Source organism: Petaurus breviceps, unplaced genomic scaffold, assembly GCF_028583685.1.
Source record: "Petaurus breviceps papuanus isolate PSGF00001 unplaced genomic scaffold, PetGlider_PUasm1.0 90625, whole genome shotgun sequence".
NCBI lineage: Eukaryota > Metazoa > Chordata > Mammalia > Diprotodontia > Petauridae > Petaurus > Petaurus breviceps.
The window spans coordinates 7,065,828-7,080,386 of record NW_027187289.1 but is presented as its reverse complement, the minus strand read 5'-3'; the positions used below and the strand labels follow the sequence as shown (position 1 = coordinate 7,080,386).

General features: G+C 37.1%; 1 long non-coding RNA gene across 1 annotated transcript in view; it reads left to right on the top strand.

Annotated features, from left to right (window-relative positions):
• Window positions 1-7,716: 7,716 nt before the first annotated feature.
• The window catches only part of LOC138143005 (uncharacterized), an 84,833-nt gene continuing 77,990 nt past the window's right edge, over window positions 7,717-14,559 (top strand). The window contains exon 1 of the long non-coding RNA XR_011163582.1: window positions 7,717-8,755. This is a non-coding gene — a long non-coding RNA (uncharacterized lncRNA). The remainder of the gene's footprint in view (window positions 8,756-14,559) is intronic.

Genomic DNA, 14,559 nt, shown 5'->3' with positions numbered 1-14,559 from the left:
GAAATATCTACAAATATATTATGAAAATAAAGATTTTTGAAGGTTAAACACACAAAATCCCTCTAAGCTGAAATTGGGAAGTAATTGAAAAATAACATCTCAATCCTTTAAAAAGTTTTTAATTTGTTATTGTAGGCACTCCTCACAGCAACAGAGGTTACAACCTTTTCATACCTCTGCCTTCTATTTCCTGAATTTCTATACCTCCGAAGAAAGCATGATTCAATGGACAATCTTTCAGTCTGTTGAAATTCTGTTGCCCAGTGCCTAAACAATGCTTCTAGTTGTGTAGGACCTGCCAGGGCATGAGCTTTCCTGGAATGGCTTGTAGATACTCAGGGTCATATCCACAGAACATCAGGGTACCAAAGTAGGACTTTGGTGGAGGATCCTAGCAAATGCATCATTTTGTATCCAAAAGAATTTTTCATACCATCAAGGAACTCCCAAATGAAGTAGTAGGGTAGATTCACATGGAAGTTATTGCCATGGCAGCAAAATTAAGTTTTGTCCTGTCATTGTAATATAGGTTTTTGCTCTCTGCAATATTTTAACAAAGCTTGTGTCCTAAGGAAGAAAAGAATCAATAGCTTCCCTGGGTAAGCTAGTTCATAAGACTATAGCTTTTGAGCTGGAAGGAAACTTAGAGGCCATCTTAATCTAACCTCATTTTGTAGATGAAGAAACTGAGGATCAAGAAGTTAATGACTTTGAACCAGTTCATACAGTTAGTGAATGTCTAAACTAAGATTTGAATATGGATAGTCTGATTCTAAGACTCAATAGGAAGTCAGGGTTAAGCCTTCCTATGATGCCACCTGCTACAATCCAGGACAATACATACTGCTTACCACCCCCCAAATAATGCTGTATAACACCTCTTCTTTTTCTCTTACATACAAACTCAGCACTCAACTCATTTGACTTCTAGTCGCCACCACCTCCCCATTCTTGAGTCTGTTCTCCAAATCAAACTTTTCTGTAGGGAAAGACTCAAGTGTGCCTCCTTTCCTTCCTTCTCTCCCTTCCCTGACCAAACAACTGCTTCTATTTTAGGTATTTATAAAGGGGATTATTATAAATCACTATGGGGAAGCATACATGAAGATATAAATAAAACTTTGGCAAGATTTGAAAATTTTACCCCTTCTGTGTTACTGTCTATTAGAGACCTTAAGCTTCCAAATGTAATTTGATTTATTAAAATCTATATCTCTGCATCATGAAGAATGGAATTTTACAGCTTTGAAGTATACATTTATGTTCTCGGGATATGGAAGACTGAGAAGGTTAAAAGGGATCCAAGCCTCTCAGGCTTCCCTTCAGGGAAAACGTTCAAATGCCTCTTACATCCATATTAAAGCTAACAGTAAAAAAAAAATGGAGAATAAGCAAAATTGCTAAAAAAAAAAATTCCTTAAGAAAATTAAAATTTACTAAAATGGAAAAGGTGCAAAAATGAGCTCTGATATGATTTTTTAAAAAAATGTATGGATGAACAGAGACAAAGGCCAGAACATCAAAATCAATACAGGTCGGGGAAAATGAGGTGAGACATCCTGAGAGAGAGCCTTAAGTGGATAAGTGAAAAAATTTTAAAGTTGAAGAAAGAATTAGCTTGGGAATGAAATTTGAGAGGAAATAAAAGAAAAAAAATATGGAGCAGAAAAGATCCTGATATTAAAAAATCCCAAAATAAATCTTAAAATTAAAATCCTAAATTAAAAATCCTGAGAGAAACTGAAACAAGAAAGGAATAATGATTTTTAAAAGATCAAGATAAAATAATGAAAAAGACCCATCGTTAGGGAGAACATAATACAACACCTGAAAATATCAGTAGATGAAATCAATAGCACAATTAATGTACTTGAAAGTGAAAATCATAACTGCCATAGGAAATATAGGAAAACACTATTAGAAAATAACCGGAAAGAGATTTAAAGTCATTCAACTGCTAGGGACAAAACTGGAGCAGCAGTTACCAAACTTTTTGGTCCCAGAACCCTTTTACAACTCTTAAAAATTATTGAGGACTTCCCCACCCCATGCTTTTCTTTATGTGGGCTTTATCTATTGATATTTACCATATTAAAAGTTAAAATGTCTTGCTAAAATTATTAAAGAGTTTTCACCTTGTAGATGCCCTAAAAGGGTTTGGGGAGTCTCTAGGTGTCCCTGGATCATATTTTCAGAACTGCTTTTCTAGAAGTTAGAGCAAGACACAACAGTGTCAGAATCACCAAATGTAGGCATCACAAAATCTTTAACTGGAAAAAGCAAAATGGTATTTCTTTTTTTTTTTCCCAAGGGGGGAAGGCAGGGCAATTGGGGTTAAGTAACTTGCCCAAGGTCACATGGTTAGTAAGTGTTAAATGTCTGAGATTGAACTTGAACTCAGGTCCTCCTGACTCCATGGCTGGTACTCTATTCACAATGCCACCTAGCTGCCGCTAAAATGGTATTTCTAAAGAAAAAAAAAAACATAAAAAAATGTGTGTAGAAAGTGGAGACTATTGTGATCCTCTTTGGTAATCATAGAATCTCAGAGTTGTTAGGGTTCTCAGATACTGTTTAAGCCCAATTCATACCTGAACAAGTATTACCTTAACAACATCACCAAGAGGTCATCCAACATTTGCTTTCAAACATCTCGCTACTTCCATTCATTACATTTTGGAATAACTCTGATTATTGGAAACTTGATCCTCATATCAAACCAATATTTGCCTCTGCAGTTTCAAATCATTGCTCCTTTTTGTGCCCTCTGATGCCAAGCAGAACAAGTCTAATTAATTTTCTACATGTCAGCCCTTCAAATGCTTGAAGACAACTGCTATGCTATTCCTGGCTCTACCCTGATCTTCTCTTCTTTAGACTAAATATCTCTGGTCCCTTCAAATAATACTCATATTGCATGATCTAAAATCTTTTTTTAAACCATCCTGATTATGCTGCTCTGAATATGCTTATCAATGTCCTTCCTAAAATTTGCTAAGAAAACTTTAGATGTGGTCTCACCAAAGCAGAGAACCATGGTACTATCACTCACTACATTCAGAATACCATTTCTCTCAGTGTAGCAGTAGATAACATTAGTTTTAGGAGCTTCCATCAACATGATATTGACTCATATTAAGCCTGTAGTACACTAATTTTACTCACCTCTCCCCACATTTCTCAGATCAATACTATCTAATTATGCTTCCTCCATCTACTACTTGGAGGTGAAGTTCATTTTTTGAACCCAAATGTAAGTCTTAACACTTATTAGATTGCAAGTGCCTGAAAGGCAGGCACTGTCTTACCTTTCTCTGTAACCCAAGCACTTAGCACATAGTAGGCTCTTAATTCATGCTTAATAACTTAATGATGCTCTTAATTCATGCTTAATAACTTAATGATAAAGTCAAATGTCCTTCATATGGTGCTATTATGATGTTATAAATGGGTAAGGGAGAGTTAAAGAAATATAGCTATTAGAATATATCCTGAAAATAGGATGCAACCAAAATAGTATTGAAAAGTAAATTTATAGAATAGAAAATTAATACTAGTTGGAGATTAACTATCAGAATACAGTAAATTCAAGAAAACATTTTTTAAAAAGGTTAAAAGGCGAATCAACTATTAAACAAACTACATTGAATATATATATAGATGGATGGATGGATGGATAGATGGAAAAAGAGAGAGAGAGGGAGAGAGAGAGAAGACAGAGGGAGAGAGAGAAAATAATGGATAAAGAAAATAGTCAACTTTTTTTTACACATGGAAAGCACCTAAAAATTATCAAATACTAAGTCACATAAGAGTTATAGGTAAATTTAAAAAGTAGGAATTAGATATGATACAATTATAGAATTTAGAAAAAGAAGACACTACATCAAAAGAAATCAAAAAAGGGAAAAATACCAAGATCACTATAGAGATAAAAATAATTGAAAAGAAAAATGTTACCAAGATAAATAAAATTAAGTCTAGTGTAAAGGTCATTAAAATTATTATAATAGAACACACAACTCAATGCTCATAAATTTCAACACTTAAATAGATGAATATCTACAAAAACATAAACTACCCAAATTATCAAAAAAGGAAAAGGATGATATAAACAGATCAATTGAAGAAAAAGGAACTGGATAGGGCATTAATGTGCTAATATCTAACTAAGTAGTACAGTAGATATGACAAGAAGTGAGTTCAAATTCAGCGTCAGATACTAGCTATGTGACCGTGGGCAAGTCACTTTAACACTACCTACCTCAGTTTCCCCAACTATAAAATGGGGATAATTTAGCAGCATTCACCTCCCAGAGATGTGAGGATAAAATGAAATGACATTTGTAAAGTGCTTTGTATGTGGTAGTGCAAATGTCAAGCTATTTGAGGATTGCTTTTAAGCCAAGATTGCTTGAAGCTATCAAGGACTATCACAAACATTCTGCAGAAAACAAACCTTTAAGTGTCTCCCATTACTGTATTAAGGCTGTTTTCTGATTTAAACTAATCCTCTATTTATGTTATTCTTCTGTCTGGGGATTTTCAGAAGAACTGTTTGTAAGCATTGGTCAGTCATTAAGTAAATTTTTTTTTTGTCAGAGTATGGCTGGTGTGCCATTGGTGGAAGAGAAGAATCATGTCCAGAAAGATGTGGGTTCATAGATGCTTGTTATTGAACCCATGTATACCACACTTTTTTTCCTTCTAGAACCAACCTTCAGGACCATTTCTGATTTTTATCTGTTATTACTTACTTTCCAGACTGGATGGATAATTTCTTTCTTTTCTTTTTTTTTTTAAGCAATTGGGGTTAAGTAACTTGCTCAAGGTTACACGGCCAGTTATTTCTGGGTGTGGTGCTGAGTATCTGAGCCCATATTTGATCCCCAGGTCATCCCGACACTGGAGCCGGTGCTCTTACTCGCTGTGCTACCTGGCCACCCCTGGATGGATAATTTCAATACCCTGATCAGCTAGTCTTAAGCTTTTTCTGGCTCTGTTTCCCAAAAAGAAAACACTGTACTTATTACAGTACTACAGGGGAACATACAGTGGATTTCTATAACAAATATCAAAAGAAAGTTACAAAATAACCTAGGTGTTTTTAGTTGATCCCAGACTTTCAAAGAATAAGATCTGAAAACAATAAGGAAAGGCCACATAAAGATCTTATCCCAGAATAAGCTGGCTATATATTACCTCAGTCCTCATCATTTGACCAGTGGGTTCATTTTTTTTATAGATGCCTGAACCCTTCTGGAATTCATGTGACTTCAACCTGCGTCTGAAAACCCCTTACCTTAACAAATGTACTTCCCTTCTCCATGCCCCCTTTGCAATATTTTTCTTGCTGAATTTGAGCATAACTGTCAGTGAGTTTTGGTCAGAAATGATGTGCCAGGTTGTTATTTTCAATTTGTTTATGCTAAATTTTATTAAATACACATATATGAAGACTTTCACATAATTTCCTATGAGGTCCCACTCAAATTAGAAAGTATATATTTTTGAGCAGTTCACAAAGCTTGCTAATAATTCTAGCTCTCCAGTTCTAAATCTGTTTATTGGAAAAACTAGTTTCTGAAGCCCCACATGTGTACTCTGAAAAAATTATTTGTGAAAAGTTTTTAACATCAAAGCTCTTTACATTGGCTATTAAAGTATTATTTGATAAAGCATCTATTAACTTAATATGTTGTACTTGATTTGATGCTAAGGTAGAAACATTCTCCTCAGTTAAAATGATTATTTTAATTATATTATGGGGAGATAATTGGGGAAAATATACTGTTTTGTGACAGTGAATATGACCTTAGATTTCTAACTTTAGGAACTCAATCTAACCTGAAAAAAAATCCCCTAATGAAGTTAACTTTTTAAAAAAATGGGGGGGGGGGAGATAAATAGTCTAAAAATGTAATGCTAAAAGCCCAAGAATGATTCTCCACTTAATTTACTAGAATTAAATAAAACACATAGAAAACTCTTGCTTACTTTATGGTAAATATTAAATTGATGCGTGCAAAGTGATACAATGATGATATTTTTAGGGATCCCTATTGCCTTTAGGGACAGCTAGGTGTCAAGTGGATAGAGGTCCTGGAGCCGAGAAGATTATTTTTCTGATTTCAAATTTGGCCTCAGACACATACAAACTGTGCGCTTTCAGAAGGTCACTTAATCCCATTTGCCTCAGTTTCCTCATATGTAAAATGAGTTGGAGAAGGAAATGGCAAACCACTCTAGTATCTTTGCCAAAAAAATCCCGAATGGTGTCACAAAGAGTTGGACATGACTGAAATGACTGTATGTCAAATTGCCTGTAGGATAAAATACAAACACCTCTTTTTGGAATTTAATGTCTTTCACAACATGGCTTTAACAAACCCTTCTGAGATTATAAATGTATTGCAGGCTATTTCTTGGAAAATGTGATGACAAAGCTTTGCTCTCACCCCTTTTGGTAGGCCTGCTAAAGGACATGCATGAGAAGAGGCTCCTGTTTGGTCCCTATAACCAAGGTCTGTGTTTAGGATTATTGGTGACTGAGTAGTAAGAGCTACCCTCTAGGTAGGTTTTAAAAGAGGAAATGACTTTTATAAGGGGCAGCTAGGTGGCACAGTAGATAGAGCACTGGACCTGGAATCCAACTTTGTCTCAGTTTCCTCAACTGTTAAATGGGGGTAATAATAGCACCTGCTTCCCAGGGTTTTTGTAAGGATGACAATATTTGTAAAGTGCTTAATAGTGCCTAGTATATAGTAGGTGCTTAATAAATGCCTGTTCTCTTTCACCTTCCTATTTTTATTTTATTTTATTTTTGCTCTTTTGGAGGGGGTATGGCAGGGCAATTGGGGTTAAGTAACTTGTTCAAGGTCACATAGCTAGTAAGTGTTAAGTATCTGAGGCCAGATTTGAACTCGGGTCCTCCTGACTCCAGGACCTGTGCTCTACTCACTGTGCCACCTAGCCACCCCATCACCTTCCTATTTTTGACTATGTGGCTTAGAACTCCAACAATTTTCCTTTAGGTTCTCTTTTACATCCTGCTTCTGATAGCTTCTTGTTTTTCCTTCCCCTCAGACCCTTCAAGGTCTAGAGCACTCAATAATCTGTCTCCTTTGCAAGTCTAAGACCACTGGAATCTGAGGGGACTTCTGGGAAATACTTTCCAGTCCTCAGGGAACCTCTACCTTCCCACCTCCCTTTATGGCTATGTCTTCATAGCCAAAGGCCAAGAAATGGGATGCATTCCTCCCCCATCATTAGAGGTAATCACCTCTGGTGTCCACAACACCTACATACCGACAATGCCTGCAGTGGACATAGCATAATACAAAGCATTGCTTAATAGGCTGAGCTGAACTGGGACCTGCAGCCAAGAGAAACAAGAAGAAGGAATCAGTGTTAGACTTTCTTAAGTTCATAGAAACTTCTGGCACCAAACATCATAGATATTCTGATACAACCTAATTGTTTTTTAGAAAGATATTAGAAGCAAATGAGGTGATACCGATGAAAGTTTTATGGTTACTGGAAGAAGCTAATCTAAATCTCTTGATTGGCAAGTGCCAGTTTTATAGAGCTTACATCAGTTATATGGGTCACACAGTGTCCCAGCAAGGTGTGAGTACTGATCTAGAGAAGATAGAAGTGTTCTTGAGCTGGCCGTGTTCCCAGAAGCTTCAAGGTAGGAAGAGTATGATGGAATTTAGCATGTTATTACAATTTCATTAAGAACAGCGCTATCACTAGGCTACAGAATGACCTCATTCAATGCATGCAAAAAACAAAGTAGAAGAGGCAGCCAGAGACTTGCTATATAGTGTCAGGCTAATCTAGTTTAGCAAATATTCTGTCACATGTGCGTGTCTGTGCCAGGACTGCTGCTGGGGGTTTCTATTCCTTCCCTATCTCTGTCACCAATCCAAGGGAGACCTGCTAGAGTCTCAAGCCACACATTTAGAGAGAGGAAGAATAGACATTGTTTGTGCTTTTAAATCCTACTGAGTGAATGCTCCCTGCTTTATCTCCAATTGTTTTCGACCCAGACTACAGAGATAGGGATTATAGGGACCAACCTGGAGTTTCTGGTGAGAAAATATCTTTAGCAAGAAACTTAAGAATGCAGTCTCTGGAAGGGGCCAGGGCACAAACAGGTTTTGTCTTGGATGAACTCTATGAGAGCACCCCTATACAAAACACTGCTCTCCACATGTCCACAATCAAGCCAAACTGTCCTGCTTGTTATGTCTAACATTCCATCTTCCATTTCTGTGCCTCTGAACAAGTGTTATCCATTCATGGAATATATTTCCTCTTCACTTCTCCTTTGTCATAGGATTACAATTTTAGAGCTAGGAGAACATTATAGAACACAGTGCAATGACCTCATTTTACGGATGAGGAAATTGAATGACTTTATTACACAGCTACCAAATATCTGAGATGGGATTCAGACTCATCTTCCTAATGATAAGATAAACCCTCTATCCACTGCACTATGCTACCTTCCATTGCTATGGCTTCCTATTCTATAGTCTTGCCTGGTAACTATAGCCATGACCAGAGACCCAGGGTGACCTTACTCATCCATGTAACCAACGGGACTCCAAATTGCATAGTGTGGTACACCAGAAAGCTGCTAGATGCAAGATTCAACAGGCTTACAATCTGTAGGGAGAAGATCCCACTCAATTTTGGATTGTCAGGGAAAAGAAAAAGTTTCCTTCCTTTCTGCTGTTGAAGAAAGGTATCATATTTTATTTTCACACTTTGATTTCATATCCATTAATACATACAAATTTATTTTGCATTTGACAGAATTGTAGCTGTGAACTCTAGAAATTTACATTCCAAAATTCTTTAAATTTTCTCCTGAATTGCTAAGAGAGAGGAGAGGGGAAGAAGGGAGAGAGAAAAGAGGAGAAGGAGGAGAAGGAGGAGGAGAAGGAGGAGGAGGAGGAGGAGGAGGAGGAGGAGGAGGAGGAAAAAGAGGAGAAGGAAAAGGAAGAGAGAGAGAAGGAGATGGAGACAGACAGAGAGAGAAACACAGAGAGATATTTTGCAATCTTTTACATTTGCTATACATCAGTTGAAAGGCAGGGAATAAAAAGTGTTTATCTGCAGATTAGGGAGTATTTTAGTTTTATGAGAGAGGGAATGGAAAAAGGAAAGACACTGGTTTTAAAGTGGAGAAGGAGATTATTGTATTTTTTTTATTAGAGAGATGGGAGAAATTGTAATCATCAGCGAGGGAGGGATTAGGTTTATTTTATTTATTTGTTATAATGGAAAGATAGTGAAGTAAGAAGTGAGGAATTTATTTGAAAAGAAGGGGCAAGTGAGTAATTTCAGCAAGGGAAATAGGGGTAATGGAAGTTTTTTAAAGATTGGGGACATAAAAAAGAAATCTAAGGCAGGAGAGAGCAGGATGGGGAAGACTTGTGGTTCAATGGATAGAGCCTGAACTGGAAGTCAGGGAGACTTGAGTTCAAATCTAACCAAAGATACTTACTAGCTGTATATACTGGGTGAGTTATTTAACCTTTGTCTGCCTCAGTTCCCATATTTGTAAAACAAAGTTAATAATAGCACATCTCCCAGAGTTGTTATTAGGACAAAATGAGAAAATGTTTGAAAAATGCTTTGCAATCTTAAAGCACTATATAAATAGTAGATATTGTAGTAGTAGTATTGTTATATTTTATTAAAAATTGGGAACAAATTGAAGTGTGAAATTTCCTTTTTCTATTTTTTTCTTCCTGTTAAACAAGGGAGATCAGGGGAGAAATCAAAAGAAACTTGCAGCCCAGAAAGAGGAAAAATCTGAGGTATTAATTAGAATAGTTTAGAGGAATTCAGGAAATAGTAAGGAGGAGCAGACATGTTCTTTCAAGATAAATTAATTCACTTATCCTGTCTAGGAGTGATTACTCCCTCAGGGAGTAGCCCTAATAATGTAATCAGCAGTTTATGATAACCAGTTTTCATGCAGAGTAAGAAGTAGGAGACCAAGATTATTTTAAAAGGAGGGGCTGGACAAATATTAACCAATGGTGAATGGATTTATTAAAGATTACTTAGAACATATGAATTATCACTGAAATTCCCGGTTCAGTCCCTAAACTAATTCTGACTTTTTTTCCTCCCATTCTATGCCTTGCTCCCTATGTTGATGTTTTCACTGTTTTAACCACTATTTTCCATTTCCCATCAAGAGAAATAAGATTATGGGGAGGTAGGGTCAGCCCTAAATGTATTACATGAGTTGAGAAAAACAGAAAATCCTCTCCTCTTCCAAATATCTTCTCTATTGGCTTGCCCCATGTTTGGAATTTTTTCCTTTGGGTTGTGGAATATGCATTCTAATCTGTAATAAAATCATAAGAGTATTAGATTTGGAATCAGAGGACTTGGGTTCAAATCATGGCATTTACACTTAGTACTGCTGTGACCTCAGTCAATAACTTCAACTCTCTAGGCCTCCATTTCTTTATCTGTAAAATGAGAGGGTTTGACCATAAGACTTTAAGGACCCTTATATCTCTATTTCTTTGACTCTGTTAGCCTACTTGCATACTTCATCCTTGTGTGGAGTTGAATCAGTATTCTTTTAAGCTATGTCAATTAAAAACTAAACAATCCTAATGAATTGGAAAGACTTGCCATGGTGGGCAGAAAATAGATTGTACATGAGTGTCCTTAGAGGATTAGTTTACTTAAGTTCTGATCTTGCCATTCAGTTCAGAGATCATGTGGATGAGAGGGTAGGGTTGAGTTGGGGTCAAAATTGTAGGCAAGGGGAGACTGAGGTGTAATAAGAGTCCTGAACTGATGAAATTAAGGTAGAATAAGCTTCCATACTACCAGGAATGTAGGACCTTAAGCAGGAGTGGGCTCCAAGTGATTCGTAGAGCCAATTGTCAAATTTTCAGTGTGAACATTTACACCTCAGAATTGGCAAATGCTACAAATCAAGTCTTGATTATTGTTTTCTTGATTGCCTAGGCTAATGATGGTGATGGAGAAAATATTTTTATTGGATATGAAATTAAAAAGTGTGTTTTGAGAACATTTTTCCTTGAAAGTCATTTGTTAAACATTTTCCAGCACACTGCTAGTCACAAAAGTTTCTGTTTTTGTTTTGGTAGTCCTCAATTCTGAACTTGATAATATAAGTAGAAACCTTTCATCTAAGAACTTCCTTGGGTAATCAGACCAATTGGAATTCATGAAAGAATTTCTGTACCAAATTTAGAGATATATTGAAAAGCAGAAAGAATAGGAGTTGAGGTTATGCTTGTGATTAAAATCATTTGGGGCCTCCATTTAAGACAAAAGACGAAAACTCAAGAGTTGGTTAATTCAGGGGCTTCAAATAAATGTATTTCTTGGAACTTGGTTGGGAAATGAGAGTTTAATCAGAAGGTGGCTATAGTAGAAGTGTCCTGGTTTGAGATAACACTATTACAAAGGAAAAGAATTTTAAGGGCCAGTTGGGGGAAGTAGTAGGTATGGCAGTACTCAGGGTAGTATTTGAGATCTTGTGGTTCAGATAATTTAACCCCATTACTGAATGGAGGTCAGGTCTTTGTATATTCCACAAGTAAGACCTTTCTGGGCAGGCCCAGGTGGCATCAAACACTTCTTTTGCTGTAATTGCCTCCCTTGAGGGGCAGATGATGAGTAGGACTTACTGGGGTTTTCTCTTATTCTCTCACATTTCTCCCTCTCTCTCTCCTGTTTTCATTTTTGTTGCTACTCAGTATTTCTTACATAACTATTATTGCTCAAATATGTCTAACCTCCCCATCTTAAAGCCTTCTTTGTAACAAAGACAAAAGTGAAGCAAAACTAACAGGCAAACAACTACATCTGACAGCATAGACAGCATACTACATCCATTGTCCTTCTCCTGTTAGTAGAAAAGTGTGTGGTTCGTCTTCTGTTCTCTGGAACCAATTTTGTTCATTGCAATTAGACTGAGTTCTGCTGGAGGTCTTAATCAGGAACTGTCAGACCAGTTGTATCCATGTTACCTTAATTCTTAACATTTTGCCCTATTGATACCTGTTGACCAGGGATACCAGTAGTTTGTAAGATCCTTGAGGGAGAAGACGGTTTCAAAAATTTTTTTGGTATACCCAGTGCCTAGCATGGTGCCTAGCATATAATAACTGCTAAACAAATGATTTTTGAATTTAACTAAATTGAAGATCTCAATTATGTGGACAGATTTACTCATTAAATGCAAGGCAGAGATCCTATTGTGGAGATATATTCAAGCAAATGTCAAAAAAGTGCTTCTCAGACTTTCTGGTCACCATCAGGACCATCCCTTTTTTTCATCAAAGGGAGTTAAATTGCTTAGTTATGTTGACAGTGCTATATACTTTATTATTCATTTCATATATTTGAAATGTGATTCAGAAAGCACGAATCTCTGCCATTTTAGACTTGTGTGAGGCCCATCACCTCCTTAGAATTATGGCCAGGGACAAAGGCTTTTTTGTTCCTGTTCAGATGTTATGAGTACTTGGTCATGCCCTTTGTGTAGGCTAATGTACTGGCAACCGTCCAGCACTTAATTAGTGAATAACCTGTGGATCTTTTCCATCAACATGTTGTGGCCTACTTAGATAACATAATTTTTTTAACTTACAGGGTGACTAAGAGTGCCTTTCAAAGTACTTAAATGACTTCTTAGCCATGCTTATACAAGCCTGTCATTTTATTTTTTTTCCCTCAGAAGGAGGTAACTTTGCTGAGATTTGTGCTAGGATGAAAAATGGAACCAATGCATGTATAAGCCATACAGGATGGGGTTTCACCAGCAGGAGTTGAATCTTGCAGCATTTCTCAGAGACAGAAAACTTTTGTTGACAGCTTAACTCTACTGAGATCCCTAGAACTCATTCATTTACTCTAAAAGGGATGTTATATGAGAAAACCTTAAACAGAAGTATCCTTCCTGGAGAGCTTTCATGGTATTACCCTTGCTAAAACACCCAACACCAATTATCTATATTTTGTAGAGGTAAACAGCTCAGGGGTTGCTACTAGGGCTAAGCCTCAAGGACTATCAGACAGAGAGGATGGACCAGATTCTGAGGCTGTATGCCTCTTAGTTGTGTACTACTACAATTAATTGGTTTTGGTAGAGAGGGATTGTATCTTAATAAATAGGGAAATGTTCACTATTAGGGCTGCCCTGGAGATCTGTCAGCACCATTTGGAGGGGGAAAGCAATTCACCTTGGTTTTTAAGAGATTGCAAGAATTTACTACAATTTTAAGAGGCCCATATCTTACTAGTATGTCATGCCCCATAGGCATTATTATTTTTCCATTTTTCTCCATATGGCTGAAAGGAAAAAAGGTACTCTCACTGACTGACATACTGTCAGGAAACTTAATACCCAAAGAGGAAGAAACTCAGATGGCAGCATTTTTTACCCCTAGAGTATGCTTAAGAATGGCAAGGAAGAAAAGCCTTGCAAAAAAAAGCAAGCCTTGCTTGCTCTGCTTCCAAGAGTGGGTTATGGTGTCACTGCACTACGGAAAGGACCATCATGCTTAATTTGTTGGCTAGATGTCCAGGGGAGGTGAGAAACAAGAATATAATCTGACGGCATGATCAGTGCCGGAGGACATGCTATAGCTAACATTACCTCTGAGGTTTGGCCTGATGCCAGTGTACTGAGACCCTTCCCTGCCAAATGGAAGCCTTGAGATCTCCTACTATAGGTCAAACTTCCTCAAATTGTAGTATCAGGAGGGACTTGACTTATAATAGATTTATACCTTTCATAGGAGAACACTACCATTATTGTGGCTGGCATCCATTTCTTTAGAATGTGCCATGTAGTTCCATGTCTTAAATTGTCATTTGCCCCTTAGATCAAGGGGCAAGGGACTTTTTTTCCCCTAGGAAGTTATTTGTCTGAAGGAACTTCCTAAGCAGATTGTTTTGGATAGTTTGGATAGTTTATCAACAACCCACAGCTACTGCCCACAGCATAACAGGCATGCAAATTGAGCAAACCAGGGCATTCTATAGTGTCTATGCTGCTATGCATCATACCTGGAGTAGGGCTGGGTCAGCTTCTTGCCAATTACAGTTTGCTAACAGTGACTATGATCAGAGCCACCATTTATATAGCCATTTAAGGTTTTCAAAGCACTTTAAATATATATTATTACCTCATTTGCTTACAACCATTTGAAATAGGTGCTTTTATTATCCCCATTATACAGATATGGGAATAGAGTCTGAGAAAAGTTAAGTGTCTAAAGGAGGACTTGAACACAGGCCTTCCTCACTCAAGGTCTAATGCTCTATCTACTATACTATATAGAGCAAACTACCCTTGGGTGCTTTCTTTTTCATATAACCTGTAGATTCCCCCCACAAACCTGAAAGTATGACAGATAAAGCACACACTAACCTTTCTGAATGGGGATCTGCACTTGTAAAGGGAACAGCTGCTAAGTGTTGAGTTAGGCATGGAAAGAAAAGGAAAAAAAAGTCCTAGTTATGGGAAGCCAGAGACCA